The sequence below is a fragment of the Nomascus leucogenys genome, chromosome 18 (genome assembly GCF_006542625.1).
Source record: "Nomascus leucogenys isolate Asia chromosome 18, Asia_NLE_v1, whole genome shotgun sequence".
NCBI classification, from domain to species: Eukaryota; Metazoa; Chordata; class Mammalia; order Primates; family Hylobatidae; genus Nomascus; species Nomascus leucogenys.
In genome coordinates, this window is record NC_044398.1 from 97,761,784 (window position 1) to 97,786,769 (window position 24,986).

At 45.6% G+C, this 24,986-nt stretch overlaps 1 protein-coding gene and 1 pseudogene across 7 annotated transcripts in view; both read right to left on the bottom strand.

Annotated features, from left to right (window-relative positions):
- Positions 1 to 24,986, bottom strand: part of RBFOX1 (RNA binding fox-1 homolog 1) — a 2,489,097-nt gene that overhangs the window by 2,358,318 nt on the left and 105,793 nt on the right. The gene's annotated exons all lie outside the window — the stretch shown is intronic.
- LOC100607959 lies at positions 2,790 to 3,664 on the bottom strand (annotated as a pseudogene).

Here is a 24,986-nt window from a genome sequence, read left to right on the forward strand (position 1 = left end):
CTAAGTGCAGTGCCTGGCACCGAGCAGGTCCTTTGCAAATGCCAGTGACTGGGAGAAGACTGTGTCTGTCAGTGCTGGTCCCTGGCTATTCCAAGGGCCTTAGAGACATCACGAGGATAAAGACGGCTAGGGGACAGGTAGAAATGTTGCTCATTTTACATTTTAAAAGACTGTGGGCCAGGCACGGTGGCTTGTGCCTGTAATCTCAGCACTTTGGGAGACCAAGGTGGGTGGATCACTTGAGGTCAGGAGTTCAAGACCAGCCTGGCCAACATGGTAAAACCCAGTCTCTACTAAAAATACAAAAATTAGCCAGGCATGGTGGCACATGTTTGTAATCCCAGCTACTCTGGAGGCTGAGACAGGAGAACTGCTTGAACCCAGGGGACAGAGGCTGCAGTGAACCAAGATGGTGCCACTGCACTCAAGCCTGGGCAACAGAGCAAGACTCGTCTCAAAACAAACAAACAAAAACCACTGTGGTCTTCATTTCTTCAATGCCTTTGAAAATAATGCCAAGAACGTGAGCTAAAGTTAGAAAAGTGAGAATTGAGGAGAGAACCCACAGAAAACCTCCTAACTCGTATCACATAAAAAGTGGAATGCACTGACAGAGGATGGCCTCTCTTCACAACAGCCAGCCATGCTTGGAGGTCCTGGAATAAACAAGGAGACCCCAGAACACCCTAGATTGGAGTTAAAGGGAAAAAATCAACACTGAGACCCCCTGCTTAGAGAGGTAACTATGAAATCATGTCGCTAAGGGCCAGCCCCTCCTGCTCCCCTGAAAGGCCAGAATTTTTTTTAAAGGATGGCCTTTGAGCTTTTGTTTCTTAAAGAGCTCAGAAATGTGCATAACGGCAACAGTTTAAGAACCCTTGTCCTGCAGCTTGTTAAATCATTGGAAATAAAAGCTAAGCAAGAGTTGCAGAATTACATTACCCAATATGAAGAAAACATACTTTCATCTCAAGTTCCTCTAAATAGATGTTATTTTCCCTTGCTGTAAAGGTAGGCTATTTTCCTTATTATTCTTTACTCAAGAAAAACAAGGAAGTGGGAGGGTGGGAGACGAAAACCCACATTGGTTGGGTGCCCCGACATTGCAGAGCAATTCTCATCAACATTAATATTGCAGTAGCCCAGGAAAAAGAACTGGGAGGTTTTCATTGTACAGGAACAAAACTGAGAGACGAAAATGCAGTCGCAAGCGTAAAAAAAGTTATTATGAAATCTGTTCAAGCTTCATGCTTCTCCATTGATTCAAGATAATCACATGAGCAGCTTTAAACATTATGCGTTGACATCACTCAAACAGATAGCTCCCAGAGGTTGGATATGAGACCAGGGAATTACCATTCATCATACGTTTATGACAAATCTAATGGCCTGAACTGATTTGTGACTGGTTAGAGCTCATGTGGGTCTCTCCAACTATGGCCACCTTGCTACTTAATGATCCTCCTTGCTTAAGAAGAACCCCCACGGAACACATAATGTCTCACTGGCATAAGGAACGGGAAACTCCTCACAACCCAAGGTCAAGTGTATGAGGTGTGGATCTTCTCAACGTCCAGAGTCCTGTCATTCAAAGAGCAAACACAGAAACTCCTCTTGCTGGAGGTTCACTCCAGCAAACAGACAGACAGACCCAGGTTTAAGAGTCCACTGTGCTACTTTCTGGATGTGGGACCATGAGCAATACATCTCCCCTCCTTGTGCCCTGTCTCATTTTCAATCTCAAGATTCTAATGGCCTCTACCTCTTAGGGCAGTTACGAAGATTAAGTGAAATCATGTATATAAAGTATTGAGCACGATTCTTGGCACAGAGCAGGCATCTAATAACTGTTAGCTAGAACTGCTGTTACGCCCAGTACCAATAAGATAATGAAGTAATAGTATCCATTGGGGAAGCTTTGTAAGAACCTAACACTCCAAAGACAGTAATGGTGCCACTTTGGGCTCCTCCTTCCCTGTTGCCCATATGGCAGATGCACTGGGAGCCCACATCCCCTCCAGCCAACTCGGCTGTCACCTGCAGCTTGGAGAGACAGTTCCCTCCCACATCAATAGGTCCCGTATTCAAGCACCTGCGTCTCTCTACCTAGGAGTAATCCTCCAGCCATGGGAACCTGCTCAGCCTGTGTTCTGGGCAGGTCAGGAGTTGCAGACTGAGCAACGACATCACTGGTTTCTAATACTGCACACATAAGATACCCACTTGTGTGCAGAAAGTATCTTCCTTTAGGCTTGTAATGCCCTTCACATGAAAGATGAATGAGGGAAATCATTATATTCCGTATAAAAACCAGATCAAATTTATACACAAAATCATTTGTCTAACAATTGAAGTTGCTTTCAAATAAAAATTAAAATGCATTTCTGACATGCAAAATAAATTTTAAAAATTAAGAAAATCACCTTATGTCAATACCATCTTTCTTTTTATTAAGTCAATAGAAACTGTGCTACTTTATTAAAATACTGAGTTTTATTTCACATGTATATTTTTGTCTCCCCATCATTTCCATGTCTGACCACTGCTACTACTATGTCCTATCATAACATTCCATTCATACTTAAAATCAAGCAAAGGGTGAAGCTCCATCTTTAAAAACTAAACAGGCATTTTGGACAACACATTCTTGGCAATGAAACCTGGATAACATTTATCAAACATGATAGGGAGAGTTATCACTCTGCATTATAAAAAGGACAGCCAGATATCACCTGTTACAGGAATGAAATAAGATGGAACATTTTTACCAAATTGTATAAACTATTTTCTTAAAGAGACTTCCTCCACTGCCAGAGATCTGGAATAGCCTCCTGGTCAGTCATCCAGAAGCAAATCTTCACATAATTGATGAACTTGGCTTCCTCTCTGGGAAGAGAACCACCTTTTTCTGTATTGCATTTTTGCTCTAATATCTTCTACAGAACTAGGTCTTTTTGGTGTTTTAGGAGTTTTTTCCTGTTTTTTGAAGGATTCTTGCCCTTTTGATCTTGGTGTTGATGATGGTTCTGAGCCTTTTCATTTTGATTTGACTTGCGTGCATTTTTGGCTGGAGTATCTCATATAGATTTCTTCACTGGTGCTTTTCTTCAGGTTCCTCGTTATCAAAATCATCATCATGATCATCATCATCATCACCAAAATCATCATGACCAGCATCATCATCTTCATCGGCAGCAAGTTTTACTTTTTTCTGTGGAAACTTGCTACCACCTCCAGGGGCAGCCTGCTTCCCAGTTATACTTAAGGGTTTCACATCCTTGTCTTCGTCTTCAGACTCTGCATCTTCCTCCACTGCTACAAAGTCCCATCCACTAGCATGCACTCGCCCTGAACCACACTTCATCCGTAAGAGCACTGCTGGTATGATTTCAAAGCCCCAAGGGAAACCGTTGCTGTACAGACATTTTCAAAGTTGCCAGTGTTACTTTAATTGGACTGCCTTCTAATTCACTGCCTCTGCTTCCACAGTGTGCAATTCATCCTTCGCACCAGCCCCTAAACTGGCCACTCTTAAAGATAACTGGTGCTCCTTTTCATCATTATTCACCTTGAAGTGATAATCTTTGTCAGCCTTGAGTTCACAACCGAAAAGGTAGTTCTGGGGCCTCAGGGGGCTCATGTCCATGTCCATTGAATCTTCCATTGGGTGGCAGCATGCACTTAGGTAGGAGAGAAGGCGCACAGAGATAAATGACCACTGCTCAAAAGAACAGCCACGCAGGATGGAATCACATCAGGGAAAGCTCTTTTTATTTATTTATTTATTTTTTGTTTACTTATTTACTGAGACAGGGTCTCACTCTGTCACCCAGGCTGGAGTACAGTGCATGATGTTGGCTCACTGCAACCTCCACCTCCTGGGTTCAAGCGATTGTCCTGCCTCAGCCTCCCAAGTAGCTGGGACTACAGGCACGTGCCACCATACCCAGCTAATTTTCGTATTTTTAGTAGAGAAGAGGGTTTCACCAGGTTGGCCAGGCTGGTCTCGAACTCCTGGCTTCATATGATCCTCCCACCTTGGCCTCCCAAAGTACTGGGGTTACAGGTGTGAGACACTGTGCCTGGCCAGTAGCACTTTTCTTAACGCCAGGATCTTTAGACTTTATGTGTTGGGTGGTGTGTGACAGGGAGAGGATGAGTGGCTGCATATGTATTTGCTCATTTTTCAAGAGAATCGATGCTCCCAGTTGATCAACATTAAATTTTGTGCATTCAACGTGACACCTCCCAGAACGACCCTCAACCGGTGGGAAATAGGAACAGGCGGACCTCCAGGAAGCGGTAGTTAGGGATATTCTGGGCCAGCCTCCGGAGTCCACCAGCAGGCCTGGGTGCCAGCTGCCCCCAGCAGTAAGTAGCTCATTGAAGGACCCTCCATCTCTTCCCCACTCCCTCTCTGTGGGATCACCTCAAGTAAGTCTCTTGCATTCAAATCCATGTCTCGGAGTCTGCTTCTTGAAGAACCCAAACCACTGCAACCTAGACAAGGCTTCCTCCTCCTCAGCATCCGTTAAGCTTCTTAGGCAACCCTACTGTCCAGCATGACATCATGGAGGGAGCCCAAGCAGGGGCGTTTCACAGGTGGGGTTCAAATCCCAACTCTGCCCTTACTAATTATGTCATCAAGCCAAGCCCCATTGCTGGTCCCCATCTCCCCATCTTTAAAGCAGCACCTGCCTCACAGGGATGTGATGAGGTGTCTGCCACAGAACCAGCTCAGTGTTTGTTCTATTCACTGTTTTGAACTTCCCTTTAAAGAGAAGCAGGTACCCAAACTTTTCAGAGATGCCTGTAGAGCACAGGTGCTTGGCATAAAGGAATGGGTTCCAAAAAGCAGAATGTAAAAAATTCATTAGAGAGAGATTTTTAGATAGAGAATGGAGTAACTATCATCACAAAGAGAAAAATCTTTTCTACAAACATTGAAGGATGTCCCTATTGCCAGATCCCTTGCATCAGGAACCAAGAAAGTAAGTGCCTCTTGGCCAAGGCTGTACTTGCCATTGGCAGCCTGTAATTGGAACTGGAATATTTCTTAGGTATTGCCAAGTCGATCGGCGACTGGCTTGTTTTCCTAGAAAATGAGTGACAGCTGCACAACAGCTTTTAAGTCGTCAAGAGAGAGAAGGAAGGAAGCCCTAGGCAGGGACTCTATGCGCCTTCTGTGCACCCCTGGGGGACTGTTGGTGCATTCACATCTCAAACCAGCACACATCCAAGTTAAAACTTAGCACTTGGCTGGAACTTCTAGGAGAAGTTGTTCCTAAATAAATGTGAAGGAAACTTAAAAATTAATAAACCAATGGGCAACCTGTACACTGACATTTTTTTTTTCAAAACTTCCTCTGACACCTTCCTAATTAAGGGGACCTGGCTGCCAGTTTCTGCTTCTGATACCCAGAGTCGGGGAATCACTGAGGGAGAGAAGGAGTAACTATTAACTCTAGGTTTGTTTTTCCTTCTCTTGGAAACTGATTGCACACACTGGATGAAGGATGTGACTAGACGGCAAAGCAGAGACCAACTGGAGTTGTGGTTCCAAGGGAGAGGTCAGTGAGCACTGGTCATCCACCGCGGCAAATGCCTTGGTAGAAAAATGAATAGACAGGAACAGCCAAGCACTCAAGAAATGAAAGATGCTGGGAGCCCCAGGCAGCTCAGGAGAGATCTCTCTGACCCTTCGGGCCCTGGTAAAACAACAGTGAATAAGACAGACACATAGCTCCTGTCCCAAAAACAGTGACTTGGGGGTGTAGGAGACAGACAAGCAAATAATTTCACAAGCAATTTCCAAAGTGTGCAAGAAGGGTCATGATTCATTAGTACAAGGTGCTACCTACCCAGTCTGGGGTGTTGGGAAAAGTCAGGTCAACTGAGACCTGGGGATGAGGACTTCCCCAATCAAGGGGAGAAAGAAAGCTTGTTCCAGAGAGAAGAGCCTGCCTGGAAGTCCTGAAACCCATGGGACTTTTGAGAAAATGAAATAAGCCTCCTGCAACTGAAGCTAGAGAAGGAAGATAAAATTAAACAAGGAAAATAGCACGCAGTTTCCTCAAAAAGTTACAAGTAGAACTACCATATGATCCAGCAATCCCACTTCCAAATATTTATCCAAAATAGGCCAGACACGGTGGCTCATGCCTGTAATCCCAACACTTTGGGAGACCGAGGAAGGTGGATCACGAGGCCAGGAGTTCGAGACCAGCCTTGCCAACATGGCGAAATCCCATCTCTACTAAAAATACAAAATATATATATATATATATATAGCCAGGCGCAGTAGCACATGCCTGTAGTCCCAGCTACTTGTGAGGCTGAAGCAGGAGAATCGCTTGAACCCAGGAGGTGGAGGTTGCAGTGAGCTGAGATCATGCCACTGCACTCCAGCCTAGGTGACACAGAGATACACCATCTCAAAAAAAAAAAAAAAAAGAATTAAAATAATCTCAAAGAGATATTTGCACTCCCCATGTTTACTACGGCATTATACACAATAGCCAAGGTATAAACACAACCTCAGTGTGCATTGATGGATAAATGGATAAGGAAGCATGGTATATTCATACAGGGGAACATTATTTAGCTTGAAAAAAGAAGCAAATCCTGCCACATTTGACACTGTGGGGAGACATTATGCTAAGTAAAATAAGCCAGTTGCAGAAAGACAAATGCTATATGATTCCACTTACAGGATGACTCTCAAACAGTCAAATACACAGAAACAGAGAAAAATGGTGGTTGCCAGGGGCTGAAGGGAGAAGTTGGGGAGTTGCTATTCAATGGGTATAAAGTTTCAGTGATGTGGCCTGGTGCGGTGGCTAACGCCTGTAATCCCAGCACTTTGGGAGGTCAAGATGGGTGGATCACCTAAGGTCGGGAGTTCAAGACCAGCCTGACCAACATGGAGAAACTCAGTCTCTACTAAAAATACAAAATTAGCCAGGCATGGTGGCACATGCCTGTAATCCCAGCTACTCGGGAGACTGAGGCACGAGAATCGCTTGAACCCGGGAGGCAGAGGTTGCGGTGAGCCGAGATCGCGCCGTTGCACTCCAGCCTGGGCAACAAGATGGAAACTCTGTCTCAAAAAAATAAAGAATACAAAAACCAGCTGGGTGTGTTGGCGTGTGCCTGTAGTCCCAGATACTCGGGAGGCTGAGGCAAGACAATCACTTAAACCCAGGAGGCGGACGTTGCAGTGAGCCGAGATCGTGCCACTGCACTCCAGCCTGGGGACAGAGCGAGACTCCATCTCAAAAAAAAAAAAAAAGTTTCAGTGACACAAGTTGAGTAAGTTCTAGAGATCTGTTGCACAATATTGTGCCTGTAGATAACAATACTGCATTATGCACTCGAACACTTGTTGAGATGACAGATCTCATGTTAAATATTAAGTTAAATGTTCTTACTACAATTTAAATAAAAACATAACTTATGCAATGCAGTTGGCACAATTAATATCTCAAAATCAATTCAGATATTAATTGCGGTGGTTTTTAGCTCTGTTAATGAAATGGTATTTGAGCATTATCTTCCTGCTGTCCAAACCATTCTCAGAACATTAAGATGACTTTTGTCATTGCCTGTGAGCAGCAGGTTGTAAAGAGGCCCAAAGGCTAGCCTCAGAAGTACTTTTTCTGTGTCTCCCACTAACTTTTCTTGCTGGATGTGAAAACCAGGCAGGCTCACCTGAGAGAGCTGGGTGGCCTGAGCAAGAATACAACTTGGCACAAAGTGGAGGAGCCTTGCAGGTAACTGGGATTGTTCTTCTCAGCTGACTACTCAGCAACCATCTTCCTTCATTCCAACCCCAGGGCCAGCTTTACAGGCTTGCAACGTGTGCAGTCACACAAGGCCCCACACTCAATGTTCTGCTGTCACTGTCTTGAAATTCTTAACTTTTTAACAAGTGGCCTCACATTTTTATATTTTACTGGGCCCTGTAAATTATGCAGCTAATCTTGCCACACCCTGAGCAGTTTATCAACCTATTTTTCTTTCCAGTCACTAAGAGTTTCTTTTACAAGAGAAATAAAATGGTCAAAAAAACAAAGCTTTATCCTTCTAGTGATATCTCTGGTGCTGTTTTAGCACTTCTTATAACCTGGACCTCTGGGTAACTATCCAGTTGGCCCACTTCTTAACCTATTTCTGGGGCCAAGAACTGCGGGGATCCTTGGACAGCAACTATACCCATGTTTACAGCTCCTCCTTTCAACTTGTTGGGCAAATTGGCAGCAGTGGAAGACAAAACCATATCACCATTAAGACCAATGGCACTGGACCCAGATAAACTTGGGTTCAAATCTCAGCTTTGCCTTTTACATCTGTAAACTGAAAAGACAATAGAACCACAGGATTATTATAGAGATTGAATAAGATCATGAATATAGAGTGTTCCATACCAAGTAAGCACTCTATGTTGTCTATTAGCGTTTGTAGAGTTGACATTGTCTCTCCCTGCATCGTGTGCAGTCTTGGTATGGTTATCAATCAGGGTACACGCCTTCTCACCGCAGAAGCCGCGGGCACTGGAGGCTTCTCCCACTAGATCTCTCTCTTGATGTGCTTGTGCTGCTGGGAGAGCAGGCCCATGCTATAAGAGCAGCCAGTCATACTCTCCCCAAAACTGGGCAGGAAAGAGGCAAAGATGCAAGAAATTTTTGTACGTTTTCATTGAATCCATCAGTAGTCCTGAAAAGACAGTTTCAGCTGTTGACATTTCTGCAGCTGTTGAGATCTCTAGCCTTCTCTTCAACCCTGCAAGTTTCCCTGTGTCCTTGCAATAAGCCCTCTTCTTCCTCACATTAGCCACAGTAGCTTCTGTTGCTTGCAACCAAAGACTCTAATTTATAACCCCTCACTCAGGGAGTGTGGATACACATCCAGATCTTTCCCCTAAAGTATCAATTCACTCAGGGCATTAGACTCAGCCCAGGTAGCTGATACTGGTATAATGGGAAGGTACACTCTCTCCCAGTACCTGTGCAGGTGGATGATGCGTGTGACCCACAGGAAGCCTCCCGGCAAGCCAGCCAGCCCGGCACCTTTTCTCCCACAGGAAACCACTTGCACATTCAGTTTCAAGAAGCAGAACACAGAAAATAGGCAGAGCTGCCTGGCGCTGATGTACTCACCTGGCAGAAGGGCCCGGGAGTCTCTAGAGCTAATCTCAGGAGAGTGCCTATCCTCTAATTATCCCTCGCCCTCCGGCCTTCCCACAACATGTCAGCAGTGCACAGGGCTAGCCAGGCAGAACTCTCCCCAGGCCTGCGTGTCCACAGACGGAGTAGGCGGCTGCAGATGTGGGATGATCAGGAGCCTATGGAGCAACATCCAGAACTGTCTCTGTCCTCAAAGGAACAGGACAGTGATTTATTCTGCAAGACAGTGACTACCCAACCTTTGCAGGGTTCTCTGAACAAGCAAATGCTCATGAGAGGGTGTCTTACTAACCTTCAATGTAAATTTATGTTTTGGATTGTTTTCGGTCTGGAACAAACATTCTGAGGTGAGGACAGAGAAAAAACATCAGCAGGAGATGTTAAATGTGAGAATCAGCAAGTCCCATAGAGATCATGCACTTCAGCATCCCCATTTTATGGGTGAGAAAGTGGAGGACCAGAGAGGAAACCATTAACTCCAGTTCCCTGTTATATGCTGAACTATGACTCCCCCAAAATTCATATGAAAGGCAACCAAAACAAAAATGGATCACATCCAGTTAAAAACCTTCTGCACAGCAGAGGAAATGATCAGCAAAGAAGCTCAAATGACTCAATAGAAAAAGTCTAACAATCTGATCAAAAAAATAGGCAAAAGATTTGAATAGACATATTTCAAAAGCAGACCCACAAATGAAAAACAGGTATATGAAAAGGTGCTCAACATCCCTGACCATCAGAGAATGCAAATCCAAACTACAGTGAGACATCATCGCACCCCAGTTAAAATCACTTTTATCCAAAAGACAGGCATGAAGAAGTGCTGGCAAGGATGCGGAGAAAAGGGAACCCATGTACACTGCTGGTGGGAATGTAAATTAGAAAACCACTGAGGAGAACAGTTTGGAGGTTCCTCAGAAAACTAAAAGTGGAGCTATCATATGATCCAGCAATCCCATTGCTGGGTATACACGCAAAAGGAAGGAGACCAGTATATCAAGATGTCTGCACTCCCATGCTAGGTGCAGCACTGTTCCCAATAGCCAAAATTTGAAAGCAACCTAAGTGTCCATCAAAAGATGAATGGATAAAGAAAATGTGGTACTTATATATAATGGAAAACCATGCTGCCATAAAAAAAGAATAAGGTTTTGACCTTTGCAAAAACGTGGATGAAACTGGAGGTCACTATGCTAAGTGAAATAAGCCAGGCACAGAAACACAAACATCACATGTTCTCACTTATTTCTGGGATATAAACATCAGAACAATTGAACTCATGGAAACAGAGAGTAGAAGGATGGCCACCAGAGGGTAGGAAGGGTAATGGAGGGGTGAGGAAGAGGTGGGGAGGATTAATGGGTATCAAAACAAAGAATGAATAAGATGCAGTATTTGATAACACAACAAGGTGACTATAGTCAATATGATTGAATTGCACTTTTTTCTTTTTTTTTTTGAGACCGAGTTTTGCTCTTGTCACACAGGCTGGAGTGCAATGGGGCAATCTCGGCTCACCGCAACCTTTGCCTCCCAGGTTCAAGCGGTTCTCCTGCCTCAGCCTCCCCAGTAGCTGGGATTATAGGCATGTGCCACCACACCCAGCTAATTTTGTATTTTTAGTAGAGACAGGGTTTCTCCATGTTATTCAGGCTGGTCTCAAACTCCTAACCTCAGGTGATCCACCCGCTTTGACCTCCCAAAGTGCTGAGATTACAAGTGCATTTTTAAGTTTGCAACACAAAGGATAAATGTTTGAGGGGATTTTACATGATGTGATTATTACACATTGCATGCCTGTACCAAAACATCTCATGTACCCCACACATATATACACCTCTATGTACCCACAACATTTTAATTTAGAAATAATTTTTTAAAAATTTTAAATGCATGTGTTAAAGTCTTAACCCCTAATACCTCAGAGTGTGATTTATTTGAAAATATGCACGCATAACAGGTTTACAGTAGGTCATACTGGAACAGAATGGGCCCTAATCCCATAAAACTATGTCCTTATAAAAATGGGAAGCTTGGACATAGACACTCACACAGGGAGAAGGCCTAGCTAACGTGAAGGCAGAGGTCAGGGTGATGCATCTATAAGCCAAGGAAATGCAAGCCAAAGGTTGCCAGCAAACCACCAGGAGCAAGGAGACAGACAAGGAACAGATGATTCCCCACAGCCGTCCAGTGGAACCAACACTGCCAACATCTTGATCTCAGAATCTAAGCCTCCTGAACAATGTGACGATAAAGTTGTGTCGTTTAAGCCACCCACTCTGTGGTACTTTGCTAAAGCAGCTCTATGAAACTAATAAAGTCCCCCAGCAATTTTTAATGTATTCCAGACTCACTATTAGTATTCCTAATCATCATTTTTATCTGGTTTACATTTCATCTCATTCCATGGAGGATTTCAAACAGCATTTAAGGAACACATAAAAAATACACACAGATAAATAAGCAACAGATTGGTTGTAGGAAACAGAAATTCCCTGTGACGTCTTAAGCAAAGGGGGAGATTCTGACTAAGAGAACAGATGTGTCCTCTCCTGATGGATTCCAAGGACAGGGACACAGCCAGGCCTTAAGACTTGGCTGGAACCAGAGCCTGGGGTGTGGTTCATGAGCCAGAAGCACCAGCATCACCTGGAAGCTTGTTACAAGTTTAAAATCACATACCCTACCTGGACCTGCTGAATCTCAATCTACATTTTCACAGGATGCCAGGTGATTCCTATGCACATTAACATTTGAGATCCATTCTGGTGGGGAATGCTGAAGTCTTCTCTGTGTGGCTGTTCTCTGTGTGACTCAGTCTTCTCTCTCCCTGTAGACTGCGTTGTTCTGTTCTCTTGTCAACAGTGCAGAAACCATGGCTATCCTCTGCACCTGCATTTACACCCCAGAGCGAGAGGTGGTCCTTTTTCTAAGTTCCAAGTCCATATTCCTGGAAGAGGTCTCTGATTGGGCCATATTTGATTACAGGTCTCTGATTGGCTTAGCCATGAGCCAATCAGCTATGGCCAAGGAGCATGCCCCAGTAGAACAGACATGGCGGTGGCAACCCCACTGCTACATCATGTGGCAATGGGTGAGGGATACAGTTCCCAGGGAAGGGCTTGAGCCGTCAGCCCAAGAGGTGCACTCAAATGCTCATGAGATTTCACATTTTGCCAGTTAAAAGCAACACCTAACTCCACTGCTGTCGAACCGTGTCATCACGGGAAAGCAGTTTAAACTCTGTAAGCCTCCATCTCCTTATCTACTGGATGGAAATAAGTAATAGTACCTACTTCACTGGGTACCTGTGAAGCTTCCATGAAATAATATGTAAGTAATTAGCCTAATGCCAGGTAACAAAGCAAGCACCCAGTGACTATTAGCTATCTTTGTAATTATAAATATTATCAATAGTATTACTGTCGGCAACAAAGATAAGGACAATGACAACAACTTCAACTAGACATCAAAGCAGTCAAATAAATTAATTTCCTCCTCAATAAGCTCCCAGGTGATGCTGATGTTTCTGGCTCATGAACCACACCCCAGGCTCTGGTTCCAGCCCATTCTTAAGGCCTGGCTGTGTCCCTGTCCTTGGAATCCATCAGGACAGGACACATCTGTTCTGTTAGTCAGAATCTCCCCCGTTGCTTAAGACATCACAGGGAATTTCTGTTTCTTACAATCAATCTGCTGCTGCTGCTGCTTATTATTTATCTGTGTGTATTTTTTATCTGTTCCTTAAATGCTGTTTGAAATCCTCCACGGAAATGAGATTTCCAAGGAATTCTAGGCCACAATCTTTGAATTAACCTCATAGTACTCACTGTTTGCCATTTCCCATCATAACTTTGACTGATATTATTAATTTCCATTTGGTGTTCACTCATTCATTCAACAAGTATGTTTTTCATGGTAAACCTGTGCCTGACACCATTCCAGAAACTAGGGACACAACAGAGAGATAAAATCTTGCCCTAGAAAAAACTGACAATCCAGTCTATACTTTCCCCCAAAGCACAGGGCAGGGCACAGGCAACCACTGGTCTTCAAGGTGACTTGAAGGAGGTGACCTTAAGGAAACATGGCCATAGCATTAAACATTATTGAGTCACAAAGAGAGTTAGTCCCTATAGTCTCCTAAGGCTGTCATTACTAGTTACCACAAATGCAGTGGCTTAAAACAACAGAAATGTATCAGCTCACAGTTCTGGAGCCCCAAAGTTCAAAATCAAGGTGTCATCCAGGATGATTCCTTCTGGAGGCTCTGAGGGAGCAGCCATTCCATGCCGCCCTCCTGGCTCCTGGTGGCTGCCAAAAATCCTTGCCACCCCATGGCTTGTAGATGCATCACTCCAGTCTCTGCATCCACCTGCACACGGCCTTCCCCTCTGTGCTGTCTGCGCCTCACATCTTCCTTTTTTTTTTTTTTTTTTAAAAAACTTGAAACAGAGTTTCACTCTGTCACCCCGGGTGGAGTGCAGTGGTGTGATCTTGGCTCACTGCAACCTTTGCCTCCCGGGTTAAAGCAATTCTCATGCCATAGCCTCCTGAGTGGCTGAGATTACAGGCACGGGCCACCATGCCCAGCTAATTTTTGTATTTTTTGTAGATATGGGGTTTTGCCATGTTGGCCAGGCTGGTCTCGAACTCGTAGCCTCAGGTGATTCACCTGCCTTGGCCTCCGAAAGGGCTGGGATTACATGCATAAGGCATTGCACCCAGACTCTTTCCTTCTTTTAAGGACACTAGACGTTGGATTAGGGCTTACCCTAAATCCAGGACCATCTCATCCTGCGACTGTTTATTATATCTGTAAAGACCCTATTTCCAAATAAGGTCACATTCACAGTTATCGGGTGTTAGGACTTGGACCTATTTTGGAGGAGACGCTCCTGAACCCACTACGGTCCCCTTCCAACGCTCCTTCTGTCTTCCTAATTGCATCAAGGAAGAAGTCTCTGTCTATAAATAAAATGTCATTAACCTCTCCTTGAAGCTTACCAGTCTCCATTTTTAAACCCAGCTTCAGCTGACCTCAGGCCCCGGGCCTTGAGCTGGCAAAGGTGCCTCCTGCCCTAGACATTGACCCTGACACCTCACATCAAGAGGCCTCCTTGTCCTCAGGTTTCACGATGCAGACAGACGGACGGCACACACCCGTGCCTCCAGGAGTCCATGAACTGCTCCTTCCTCATCTCTCCCGGCCCATATTCCCTGCATCCTGCCACACCTGCGTTCAGTTGTTAAATCTTCCTTGAACTATCCTGCCCTATGTGTGCCATCTGCCGTTTCCTGCTGGGGCCTGAACTAACGCACAGAATGATGCAAGTTTGGGAAACTCATGGAAGTTCCATTTCTCCAAAGTTCAACATAGTCAAAGCCAATAAGGACACACCTCTTCTGAGCTAAGACGACCCTAGTATTGAATCCCTCCCTCTCTTTTATTCTGTTTTATTTCTCTCTTTCTCTCTCTCTCTCTCTCCCTCTTCTCTGTCTGTCCCCTTCTCTATATATCTGTCCCTCTCTCTCTCTCTTTCATATACACATGCACATCCCTTCACCCCTTCCAACCTCTGCTGATCACAAACCAAGCCATGGGACCCTTAACCACCCTCAGGCACCCTTAGCTGAGCAGATAAGACCTCTACAAGAAGGCCACTGGAACCAAGCCAACGCCCTCCACAGCTGCCTGGCACATGGTGACAAGTGGCTGCTGCCATCAGGAGTCTCAGAAACTCCCCTGAGATGCAGGTGGTGTCTCCACTCCCTCCAGCCTGCCCTGGTACCTTCGAAATGAATGATGTTGTCTGAACGTTTGTCCTATCAGAAGGGCCACACTTAAGACAGCATGCTCTAGAAAGAAAAGAGCTGCCCTACACAAAGAGAGGGTTGGAATAAAGAAGCTGGGCAGAGAGCACTCTGTGCACAGGACAAGGCCTGGAAAAGCGGTTTAAGATTAAAGAGAAAAATCCTAATAGCTAGAATGTATTGATTCCCTTCTCTGCTGGGCCGCACGTTGCAGGCACCGCCTCATTTAACCCCCAAGCAGCCCTGTTGGGGGAGGCACAATGATAACTCCATTATACACAAGAAACCCGGGGCTTGGCAAGATCAAGTGACTTGCCTAAGTTCACAGAGCCCATAAGCGGTGCAGTCTGGGTTGTGATTCAAGTCAGTCTGTCCTTCAGGAATGTTCGGTCAGACTCCAGAGAGACAGGGAGAGACTGAAAGACAGTGAAGAGAGAAAAAACAAGCGGGCCATGCAAAAGCCAATCCTACAGGTCTCTTCAAGAAAAAGAGACCCAGACACAGAAAGACCAGAGAGACTCACCCCCTAGTGCTCAGGAGACGTTAGCCAAGGCCGCCGGGAACAGCTCCCACCAGTGCACCTGCCTGGCTCAAGGAGACAGGGAAAATGCTCCAGGACTTGAGCTCAGATGGAGGAGGGGATCCTAACTCTCGCAGGTAAGGGGCTGGTGGACACCGGCCTCCCAGCAGCCTTTCTGGAAAGGAATTATAAGTATTCCAAATCTCTCCTTCTCTGGTCCCAGCCTTCTCCAGCTGAGCTACTGGCCCCTCCCTTCATCCTGCTTGGTTTCAACATTTATCACACTGCCCTATGCTGATCTGTGCCAAAGCTTCTCCCACCAGATACAGCAAGCCCCCCTGAGAGCAAAGGCCGTGTCTTTTGATCTCCGTATCCCAGCATCTTGTGGACCCCACAGGAGAGTGGACATGAGCAAGCGCACAGAAGCCCCGCCCCAGGCGTCCCAAGGGAGCACTCAGCAGGGTCTCACAGGGCATGGCAAGGTTTTTTTTTTTCCCTCAGTGGGAAATTAGTTTTCAGCCTAGGTTTCAAGCAGGAAGTGACTCTTCTCATCAAAGTGACTTTAAAATGTGTCTCCCGTAATACCACCAATGACATCATCTACCTCTTGATGTGATGCACCAAGGAGGACTTATGTAGTCCTCCTGCCAAAACTACCTCACCAGAATCGACTAGGCTGCGACAGTCACATAAATCTATCCTGCATTTGCAAATGGGCTATGCCACCAAATATCTGAACTGGACTGTTTAAAAATGTCAACGTCCTAACACACACACACACACACACACAGAGGGGCGGAGGAAGAGGGGAGGGCTGGGGAACTCCTCCACAGTAAAGAAGTCTTTTTTTTTTTCCAGACACTACGCTGTTGCCCAGGCTGGAGTGCAGTGGCATGATCTTGCCTCACTGCAACCTCCACCTCCCGGGCTCAAGCAATTCTCCTGCCTCAGCCTCCTGAATAGCTGGGATTACAGACATGTGCCACCACACCTAGCTAATTTTTGTATTTTTAGTAGAGATGGGGCTTCACCGTGTTGGCCAGGCTGATCTTGAACTCCTGACCTCAGGTGATCCACCCACCTCGGCTTCCCAAAGTGCTGAGATTACAGGCATGAGCCACCGCACCCAGCCTGAGTAAAGAAGTCTTTAAAAATGTGAAACCTAAATGCAATGTTTTATCTCTGGACACTGGATTTCTTTTTTTTTTTTTACTTTGTACAAATAAGGTGTGCACTGGAGCTTATCAATTACAGTAAGCTCTTTTGTGGTTTCTTTTTTTTTCTTTTTTTATTAATTTTTTTTGCACACAAAACAATAAACATTTTCTAAAAATACATACAAACAAAAAGATGCATATCAAACATATTAGGAAGGTTGCACATGGGAAGACGGGGAATTAGAAATAGGGGTTGGGAATTAAAGAAAATAAAAGAGAGAGGGAATTTGTATGGATCAATGATAATAACTCAATCCTCTATTTCACAAAGAAGAAGGAGAAGGAAGAAGGAGAAAAAGAAAGTGGGATAAAGGATCAGAAAGGGAGGAAAATAGAAAAAATTAGAGTATGACTCCGGGGTAGACCTGTTTTCACTGGATTTCTTTTTAAGCCATAAACAATAGTATCAGAAAAATTGGGGAATTTTTTTTTTTTTGAGACGGAGTCTCGCTCCGTCGCCCAGGCTGGAGTGCAGTGGCGCGATCTCGACTCACTGCAAGCTTCCCCTCCCGGGTTCACGCCATTCTCCTGCCTCAGCCTCTCTGAGTAGCTGGGACTACAGGCGCCCGCCACCACGCCCGGCTAATTTTTTGTATTTTTTAGTAGAGACGGGGTTTCACCGTGGTCTCGATCTCCTGACCTCGTGATCCGCCCGCCTCGGCCTCCCAAAGTGCTGGGATTACAAGCGTGAGCCACCGCGCCCGGCCAAATTGGAGAATTCGACTACAAAGTATGTATCAAGCAAGGGTATTTTTGTTCCTAAAACAGGGTCTCATTCCATCACCCAGGCTGGAGTGCAGTGGCACAATCATAGCTCACTGCAGCCTCAATCTCCCAGGCTCAGATGATCTTCTTGCCTCAGCCTTCTGAGTAGCTGGGACCACAGGTGCATGCCACCATGCCTGGCTAATTTTTATATTTTTTGTAGAGACAGGTTTTTGCCATGTTGCCCAGGCTGATTTCAAACTCCTGGGCTCAAGCAATCCCCCCACCTTGGCCTCCGAAAGTGCTGGAATTACAAGTATGAACCACCGTACCCACCAAAGAGTATTTTATTATCATTAAATTTCTTGAGGGTGCTCATTACATTTTGGTCATGTAAGAGAATGTGTTTGATCTTAGGCCATACATGATCAAACGTTCAGGGTGAAATGTAATGTCTGCTACTGACTCTCAAATGGCTTCAATAAAATATGAGCCTGTGTGCATAAAGAGACAGAGAGTGCAAAAAAAGCCAATGAAAGAAAATGTTTGACAACAGGTGAAGGGTAGATAGGGTGTTCATTGTAGATGTCCGCAACTTTTCTGCAGGTTTGAAATTATTTGAGACAAAAAGTTGAGAGTAAAGATACCTAGGAATGCAATTGCTGGGTTATAGGTTAAATGTATGTGAACTTTTTTAAAGTTGGATATAGCTGCTCAGCTTGAGGGACAAGAGTTCATAGCATCTCACAGCCACTCCCAGGGTGGACAAGCGCAGGAGGCAGGCAGCGTTCGGGGGAGCATAGGAGAGGGAAACAGCATCCGCTGAATAAATTGAAAAAGATCAAACGGACCATACTGGGGGAAAGTACAAAAATAAGAATGGAAACTGGTACGGTGCGGTGGCTCATTCCTATAATCCCAGCACTTTGGAAGGCTGAGGCGGGTGGATCACCTGAGGTCAAGAGTTCAAGACCAGCCTGGCCAACATGGTGAAACCCTGTCTCTACTAAAAATACAAAAAATTAGTTGGGCGTGGTGGCGGATGCCTATAATCCCAGCTACTCGGGAGGTTGAGGCAAGAGAATTGCTTGAACCCAGGAGGCAAAGGCTGCAATGAGGCCAGATCGTGCCGTTGTAATCCAGCCTGGGCAACAAGAGTGAAACTCTGTCTCAAAAATTAAGAAGAAGAAGAATGGAGACTTAGAGCCTAAAGCTTCAAGCAAACATCCGAGACAGAAAACCAGGGTCATTCATAAGGAGTCCTCCGGCTAAGCGATAACAAGGGTCCAACCTGAATTCCTCCCTTGACCGCTCTAGTTAAATGGTCTCACCAATTCCTAAGCTCACAGGCGTTGAGTACATTGCATGTGGTCTCCATAGAGAGGAAAGGCTCAAATGTTTGCAGTGAAGTTTCTTGTCACCTTCATAACACCTTGAGTTGAATCTTACGCCATTCATATATGCCTGGGGGCCACGTGACCCTCCGCCTGGGACCCATCAATAGGCATCAGTTCAACGATATTGTTAAAACCCTGGAGTCAGCCAGCCTGAAGTTCAAATCCTGCCTTTCTCTCCCACAAGCCATGTGCCCCTAATCACTTATCTATTCCAAGCCTCACTTTCCTTAACTCTAAAGGGGGAACGGTGAATGTATCTACCTTCTGGAGTAGTTAGAAGACGGAATTATATCATGTATGTCAAAGCCCTGGCACAGGGCTCAACAGATGACAAACATTTATTGAAGCAACTCCTGCAAAGTGCTTGGGGCAGTGTCTGGCACATAATCGGGTTAAATAAATCAACATGGCATTATTAATACAGTCAACAGTCTGACTCCCATCGTGGGCAGAATGAGGGTATCAGATGGGAGACACATCCTGAACAAGGCTTAGACCTATCTGGGGTCAACCTGGTTCCACCAGCACAATACCTGGTTCATGGTTTTTGCTTAATAATTGGTGGGTGGGTGAACGATTGCCTTCAGTACAAACACTAAGAGCAGCTAACATTTCTACAGTTCTCACCAATTAGGCAGTTGGCTGGGCTCATGCATTCCTCTTCACAACCCTGTGAGATGCATTATTATTATTATTATTATTATTATTATTATTATTATTTTCTTGAGGCGGAGTTTCACTTTTGTCGCCCAGGCTGGAGCACGGGGGCGCAGTATCGGCTCACTGCAACCTGTGCCTCCGGGTTCAAATGATTCTCCTGCCTCAGTGTCCTGAGTAGCTGGGATTACAGGCAAGCCCAGCTAATTTTTGTATTTTCACTAGAGACGGGGTTTCACCATGTTGGCCAGGCTGGTCTCAAACTTCTGACCTCAAGTGATCCGCCCGCTTCGGCCTCCCAAAGTGCTGGCATTACAGGTGTGAGCCACCGTGCCCGGCCTGCAATGTGCATTTTAAAGGAGGACTGAGGCTCTAGAAGTGGGAGCCAACTGCAGAAAGACACATATATCCAGCAAAAAGCAAAGGCTGACACGGGAACTAAATGGTACTGGACCCAAAACCACACTGTTAACCATTACTCTGACTAGGGACACCTCACCTCTCATCCCTGCTGTGTGTCAGCCTGACACACCCCCGTCTATCAACCAGAGCCAACAGCCATTTCCCAGAACATCCCCACAGAGCAAAGAATTGACTTTCTGACCACCAGGCAGCCAACAGTATGCTTCATGCCCCATTTGCCTCCAAAATCAGGAGCTTCTCGTCAAGACTTAAGAGTCCGTCTGAGTTTCTCATGGCAAAGGGGCTTCCACACTAACCTTCTTACCAGACAGCTGCTGTTTCCCACTTAATCCTGACAGCAAGCACAAACACTATGCACATGCAGGGAACCGAAACCCCCTGAAAAAACTATTTTTCTTGAATATTAAAAGATCCCACTTCTACCCCAGGCTTTCATTTCCTCTCACGCAAGCGCCAGTTCTATTAAAGCCAAATTACACCACAGAAATGACTGTGAAGTGTACATCAGCAGATCAATTTATTTAATTAGCCTGGGTAATTATAGAGGAGTGAGAAATGCCTTATGCTGGGAAGGAGCGCAGGGAGAGTGGGGGCCGGCGGATGGTGCGCGTGTGTTTCCTGGCCAGGGAGAGACTCCGCTCAGCAGGGCTGCTTCCTGGGTCCTCAGCTCAGAGCGGCGTGTGGGCCAAGGTAGCCCCAGCACAGCCCAGCTCCTGTGGTCCCCACCAGATGCAGGGATGGCAGCAGCTTCCAAATCATTCAGGGGCAATGAGGTTTTAAGAACAGGTAAAATGAAATGTACTCTCTTGACAAGTTTTTTTTTGTTTTTTTTTTTTCAGACACAGTTTTACTCTGTCACCCAGGCTGGAGTGCAATGGCATGGTCTAGGCTCATTGAAACCTCCGCCTCCCTGGTTCAAGCGATTCTCCTGCCTCAGCCTCCTGAGTAGCTGGGATTACAGGTGCCCGTCACCACGCCCTTCTAATTTTTTGTATTTTTAGTAGAGATAGGATCACCACGTTGGCCAGGCTGGTCTCGAACTCCTGACCTCAAGTAATCCGCTGGCCTCACCCTCCCAAAGTGCTGGGATTACAGGCTTGAGCCACCATACCCAGCCATCTCGACAAGTTTTTTAGGGCATGGTGTTGTTAACTATGGGAAAATGTTGTACAGCATTTACAACATATGCATCTTGTGTAACTGAAACTTTGTACCCATGAACAGAAACTCCCCTGGCAATCAATATTCTATTCTGTTTCTATGAGTTTGGTTATTTCAGATATCTCCTAGAAGTGGACTCATATGGTATTTGTACTTCGGTGATTGGCTTATATGCCTTAGCATAATGTCCTTCAGGTTCAGCCATGTTGTTGCGTATGTTGGGATTTCTTTTTTAAGGCTGAATAATACTCCATTGCAGATAACAAGGGCTGGCCAGGATGTGGAGAAACTGGAGCCCCTACACACTTTGGGTGGGATTGTAAAATGATGCAGTTGTTCTGGAAAACAAGATGGAGGATTCTCAAAAAAATTGAAAACAGAAGTACCATATGATCCAGCAATCCCACTTCTGTGTATATATACAAAAGAAATCAAAGTAGGATCTCAGAGAGATGTCTGCATTCCCAAGTTCGGTGCAGCACTATTCACAACAGTGAAGATATGGAAGCAACCTAAGACTCTGCTGACAGATGAATGCATAAAGAAAATGCAGTGAGGTTTTCAATACAGCATCAGGTATAGGAATTTTCACAAACTGAACTTTTCCCCAGAAAAGGGGTCCTCATTATTAACCAACATTCAGAGAGCACACATCTACTAAACACGTAAATTGAGTATCTACTATTTATATAATTTCATGTTCCATGTCTGTCTTTCCTGTTGGGCTGTGAACTCCAGGTGAGTTGAAACAATGGGGGGTTAAGAGCAAGTATGATGGGGTAGCCCATCTAGGTTTGAACCCAGGCTCCTCCACTTCTTATATAGGTATTCCTGGGCAGGCTGCTACCCTCTCCATGCCTGTTTCCTCATCTGTAAGTGGAGATGTGATAATAGTGCCTACTTCATATGACTGTTAAAAATTGAATAAAATAATCGATGAAACATTCTTAACACAGTAGGTAATATGTAGTGAGTTCTTGGTAATTTTCACCTATTACTATTAGTCATAAACGTTATTTCAATACCTAGTAATCACTACATATTCAATAAACATTTGTTGGATGCATGGATGGATACATGGGGAACAGGATGGATGGGATTCAATAGATGGATGAGTAGATCAGTGGATGAATGGGTGAGTGGGCGGGTGGAAGAGTAGATTATTGAGTGGAAAGGTAGGTGGATGGGTGGATGGATACGTGGGTGGATGGATAGGTGGGTGGGTGGATGGACAGATGGGTGGGTGGGTGAAGAGTGGGTGGGTGAACAGTGGGTGGGTGAGTGGTGGTGAGTGGTAGAGAGGGTGATTGAGTGGAAGGGTGGGTGGATAGGTTGATGGGTGGGTAGGTGGGAGGATGGATGGATGGATGGATGGATAGATGGATTGACGGGTGGGTGGGGAGTGGATGAGTGAGTGGATGGGTGAATGAGTGCATGATTGAGTGGAAGGACGGGTTGATGGGTGGGTAGGGTGTGGATGGGAGGATGAATGGATAGATGGGTGGATGGGTGGGTGAGTGCATGATTGAGTGGAAGCATGGGTGGATGGGCTGACAGGTGGGTGGATGGGTGGGTGAGTGCATGGGTGAGTGGAAGGGTGGATGGATGGGTGACGGTTGGGCAGGGTGTGGATGAATGGATGGATGGGTGGGTGGAAGGATAGGACAGTGCATGATTGAGTGGAAGGGTGGGTGGATGGACCGATGGGGGAAGGGTTGGTGGATGGGTTGACGGGTGAGCAGGGGGTGGATGGGAGGATGAATGGATGAATGGATGGATGGGTGGGTGGAAGGGTAGGAGAGTGCATGATTGAGTGGAAGGGTGGGTGGATGAACCGATGGGTGGGTGGAAGGGTGGGTGGATGGGTTGACGGGTGAGCAGGGGGTGGATGGGAGAATGAATGGATGAATGGATGGATGGGTGGGTGGAAGGGTAGGAGAGTGCATGATTGAATGGAAGGGTGGCTGGATGGGTAGATGGGTGGGTGGATGTGTTGATGGCGGGATGGAAGGATGGGTGGGTGGATGGGTGGGTAGACGGACAGGTGAGTGGAAGGATGGGTAGGCAGGTGGATGGAATAGTGATTTTCCAAGTGTATAGTGGAAATAAAAAGACACATGACATGATCTTTGCCTTCAATGGTAATTATTATCTCTTCTGTGCATTTAGTGCTTTGTCATTTCTAAACAGGCATTTTGTATACCACCTGACATAGGCTAATAGCTCCATTTTACAGAAGAGCAAAGTATGATTCAAGGAGGCTGAGTTCATGCATTCATTCAAGTATTTGTTGAGCAATTACTATATGTAAGACACACTTCTACATGCACACATACAGCACTGAACGTATATGCAAAAATCCCTGTCTCTAAGCAGCTCATATTCTGGTTAGAAGAGACATGCAATAATAAATAAGGAAAACATACAGTATATAAGACGACGAGAAATATTATGAAGAAACATGAAGCAGGAAGCGGAGATATCAGGTGCCAGGAGGTGGATGAGCAAGACTGGGATTGTCAACAGAGCAGCCAGATAGTCTTGCTGAAAAGGTGTCCCTTAAGGAAAGGCCTGGAGAAAGTCAGGAACAAGCCAAGCAGGTGTCTCAGCAAAAAAAAGTTTCCAGGCAGACACAGCGGCCAGCGCAAAAGCCAGATATCAGCAAACAATTACATGGCACTTACCACAAGCCAGGGTCCATTCTGAATGCTGAATATACATCAGTCATTTAAGCCTCACACCAGCTCTTGAGGGAGGTGCTGTTATCATCCTCACTTTGCAGATGTGAACACTGAAGAGCACAAAGACTGAGTCACTTGACTACAGAGCTGGGACTGGGCTGAGACAGCTCAGCTCCAGAGGCCATGCTCTTACCCGTTACATCCTTCCACAAGCGAGGGTCATGCCTTAGAAAACAGCAAAGCTGTTTCATCTCACTCCACTCCCACAACACGTTCCACTCTCCTGTATTGCATTGAAAACTCCCAGGAGAGGATAAGACAAGACGTGCATACAGGAAAAAGCAAATGACAAATGCAAGAGCCAACTGGGAGCCCCAGATGAAGGGTGACATAAAGGTCCTATTTCCCAGCCTTTTGCTCTTGCGGTTCTCTCTCTCTGCAAAGCACCCTCTCCTTCTCATCCATCCTGTGAAATCCCATGCATCCCTTGAGACGTGGTTCAAACATCATAACTTCTCTGTAGTTTTCTCTTAATTAATTGCTCCCTTGTTTTCCCTCTCCTGACAATTTATATAACGATGATGACGATTTAAATCTGACATTTTCTGAGTGCTGAAGATATGCCAGGCAAGTGCTCAGTCATTCTCACCACAGCTCTGTAAGAGTTTTTTATTCCCTGTCTTATAGCTGGGCATACCGAGACTGGAGAGGTGGATTTACACAACGTCACACATAGTAAGGGTCCACTGTAGGATTTAAACTCCCCTCTGCCTCCAGAGCCCAGGAGCTCCACAGAGGTGATGCAGGCTGCCATACTTCTCTGTGCACTTGTCTGTCTCCTTCACCAGGTAGTAGGCTGCTGGAAGGCAAAGAGTCTTTCAGGTTCCAAGCCTCAGCACAGATCCGGAAAGGCATTGCTGACAATCCCCCATACCACGTTATTCCACGAGCATGGGGGAAGCAAGTTTCCCTGGTAGATTCGTAGGGGCATAATTAGCAGGGTTTCTTCCACACAGTATGGTTGGGGAGCTTCTGGAGGGTGAACCTATCCTAAAATATCTCCCCACCAGCTCACTAACGAGCCATCAGCATCATTCCTTTAAGTCCAGGCATTATGTACAGAAGGCCCCTTGTTAAAATGAAAACCTGGAAGCTGGAAAGGGGTGGTGTTGTGTGCCTTAACCCATCAGGTACCACCACTCTCTCCCATGCATCGGAAACAG